The following is a 3,678-nucleotide window of genomic DNA, read 5'->3' as shown; positions in this document are numbered from 1 at the left end:
TGGCAGCGGCACAGACCTCCCCACCGCAGGGAGGGCCGCTCGCGGGGCACACGCCAGGAAGGCGAAGCAAGCGCATCTGCTGTGTCCAAAGCCCAACGGCCCCCACTAGGCACCCCAAGGCGGGGGACGGGAGACCGAAGGTCAGGGCCGGAGGCCACACCCCAACCCCTGCCTTCCTCACCCTGCCCGAGGGGCAAGGGGGAAAAGACAGGCGAGGGGCCCCGTGGACAGACCGAGAAGAGCGGACACGTTCACTGGGAACACCCGTCCCTCGTCCGGCACGGCTTAGGCCCGGCCCGGGAGAGCACAACCACACCACATCAATCAGTTGAGCCAAGGTGGGGGGGGGGGGGGGGGAAAGGCACAGGCGAGGACAGTCACCGGAGGGGCCCGCTTTAAGCCTCGCCGACAACCTCCCCCCCGCCTGCCCACAACCTCACACCTCAGGCGAGAGCAGCCAACGACCCCAGGAGGAGAACAGCTGACACGTGGCACGGAGCCTACAGCGCAGGGGTCGTCCCAGCCGCCACCGGGTGCCCGCAGCGGGGAGCACAGGGCCAAAGACCCACACCGCCTCGCCCCACCGCCCTCGGGTCGCCCAGACGCGGCACCACGAGCTGGGTCGGCCAGACACGCCACACAGGAGCCGGCGCACAGGCCCAGGCAGGCGGCTCCAGCGGCAAAGGCCGAACCAGGCGCCAGCTGGCGGCCCACAGGCCCGGAGCCCCGCGTGCATCCAGAGACCCAAAGTCCTCGGCGGCAGACACCAAAGGAGACCGTGTCAGCACTTACCTGGTGGCAAAAAAGACCTATTTTGGGCGACAAAATGACAGCAGACGACAGCGGGGCCCATCTATGACTCGCAGGGAGGGACCCCGGAACCTTGACCCGGCCACCTGTCCCCAGCACTACCCCATGAACATCAGGCCTGGAGCTCTCGGGGGCCATCTGGTCGACTTGGGGGGGGGGGGAGAGGGGGCCGCGTGGTGGCAAAAGTGGGGGCGCGGACGCCAAGGGAGAGGGAGCTGGCCGGAGACTCCCTCCCCGCTTCGCCCACACGGGTAGGCGTACCGGTCCGTCCGAGTCTCCGAACGGGGATTTGACTTCGACGTGCATAAAGAAAAAAGAAGAAAGAACCGTCAGCGGGGCGCCTCCAACAAGACGAGCGGGCCCCGACCAGGGCCCACGCCCGGGGCCCAGACCGTCCTACACAGGGCACCCAGGACGGCTCGAGCCGGTCCCCACCCACCTCCTGACTGACCGGGATTCAGGGAGTTGGGGAGGGGTGAGAAAAAGTCGCGTCCAACGACCGAGACCCACGAGGGCACGCTGAACGGTCGAGCGCGCCCTCCCCGGCCACCCGCGGAAGCAGGGCCCGGTCCATCCACGTCTCCGGACCTATCGGGACTTTGAGAAAAGAAAAGGCCTGCGTGCCGGGAGACGCCTCAGGCGACCGGACCCCACCGGGGGACCGCACACGCGCCCGCGCCGGCCGTCCTCTCCGGGTCACCCCTCACGACTCCGGCGGGCGGGTCCCCACCTCCGGAGTGCGACGCGGAAAACACCTCGGTCAGAGAGAACCCGAGGGCCCGGACCCAGCCGCGCCCTCCGCCGACCTCCACGCCACAGTCCGGGCCGGTCCCCACCTCCGGAGCGGGGCCGAGGGCGAAGCAAACGCTCCTGAGGGCGACCCGGGAGGAGGCAGGACCGCCGAGTCCGAGTCCAGGCGCTCCGGGCAGGGAAGACCCTCTCCCTGCCCACCTCGGCGGTCCGGCCCAGGTAGGGTCCGGCCGGTCCGTCTCCACGGCCGGAGGGGCACGGGGAGATGCTGGTCGACCCCGCCAGGCCACCCCAGAGCCCGGATCTGGCGCGCCGCGACGGTCACCCTCCTCAGAACCCTAGAGAACCAATCTCCGGCGACAGCAGGACGTCCCTAGGCCTCGGTGTCACCGGGACTGTCACCGCCAGCATAGCCCGTCTCTGAGAGCACTGCCTCGGGCCCGGCGGCTGAGTCACAATCCTCCTGAAGGTCTCGCCGAAGCCCCGGAGGGGAGGGACAATATAAAAGCGGCCGCCAGGTGGCTCCTGACAACCGGCTCGACCGTCCCGAGGACGGGTCGCTGTCGCCGGCCGCCGAGGAGCCACCGCGCCGGCCGCCCAAACGCCCGAGCTCGGGCCGGAGCCTCCTCCGCCTCCGAGCCACGCGACGCGACGCGACCCCGGCCGCAGAGGAAGGGAGAGGAGCGGGGAACTATCTCCTCAGGAGGCTGCCCCGAAGGAGACGCGCTCCCCCCACGCGATTCCAGGGTGGTGGGGGGACATTCCACGGAGACGCCGGCGGCGGGGGCTCGGGGGCCGAGAGAGGGGCACCAGTGACATCCCGGGCTCCCCCGGACCCCCTCCCCCCAAAAGAGGGAGTGAGAGAGGGAGGGAGGGAGGGAGGGAGGGGAGGGGAGGGGAGGAGGGAGGGAGGGAGGGAGGGAGGAAGGGACCGACCGGCAAAGTGAAACCAACCAGGCAAGCGCTGCTCGGAGAACAAAGCAGGACTTTGGAAAGCAGACACAGACACAGACACGCAAACCCAGGAGCAAGAAAGGAAACGAAGGAGACACTCGGACCCCCACCAAGAGAAAACAAAACTCAACCTGGGTAGAGACCGTGACCAAGTCCAAAGACAACAAACACAAGCAAGCGCGGGTGGGTGGGGAAAGTGCACTTGAGGTCAGGAGAACGTGGATTTCAAGATCACTGGCCACAAACACCGGAAAGGCGGGCGGCCGGCCGGGCGGTCTGGGGTGGCAGGGCTGCGGGGGTGGGGTTGAGGGGCGTGGTGGGGGGGACCGAGTCAATAGGGATCCACTAAATAAGCCCCGGACTCCATGACAACAGCCAAGTCAATGAATGCATAACTTTTTGAAGTAGAACCGAAACGAAATGAAACAAAACCACCAGGCAGGAAAGTCAAGTCGTAGAACTGCTCTGGCAGCTTAAAAGTCAGAGAGAGGGAGGGAGGGAGGGAGGGAGGGGGAGAGAGAGAGACAGAGAGAGACAGAGAGAGAGAGAGAGAGAGAGAGAGAGAGAGAGAGAGAAAGAAAGGGAGAGGGAGAGAGGGAGAGAGAGAGAGAGAGAGAGAGAGAGAGAGAGAGAGAGAGAGAGAGAGAGAGAAAGGGAGAGGGAGAGAGGGAAAGAGGGAGAGAGAGAGAGAGAGAGAGCGCGAGAGCGAGAGCGCACATGTGCATATACGCATGTACATATGTGTATGGACACATATTCGCATCTATATATACGTGTGCACACATGCGTATAAACAAGCGCGTACGAAGGGCATGCATGCATGCTCACGTACACGCATGTGTCTGTGCGTGCACGTATATGCCTAGGCGTTTAAAGTGTGCATGTATGCTTGCGTGTATATAAGTATGCACAGGCATCTATACACATACGTACACGGATATGCACGCGCACGAATACACATGCTCATATGTGCCTATACATAGATATACACACCTACATTTAAATAAACACGGGCGTGTAAACGCATATAGATGCACATGTGTGTGTACGTGTGATGTATACGCACAGGAGTGTGTGTGTGTGTGTACGCATGTGCGGACACGTACGTGCATGCTTACATATGCACACATATCCGCCTGTGTATATGCACATGTGTATGTACAC

The sequence above is a fragment of the Cervus canadensis genome, chromosome 3 (genome assembly GCF_019320065.1).
Source record: "Cervus canadensis isolate Bull #8, Minnesota chromosome 3, ASM1932006v1, whole genome shotgun sequence".
NCBI lineage: Eukaryota > Metazoa > Chordata > Mammalia > Artiodactyla > Cervidae > Cervus > Cervus canadensis.
The sequence above is the reverse complement of the archived record's forward strand: the minus strand, read 5'-3'. Positions refer to the sequence as shown.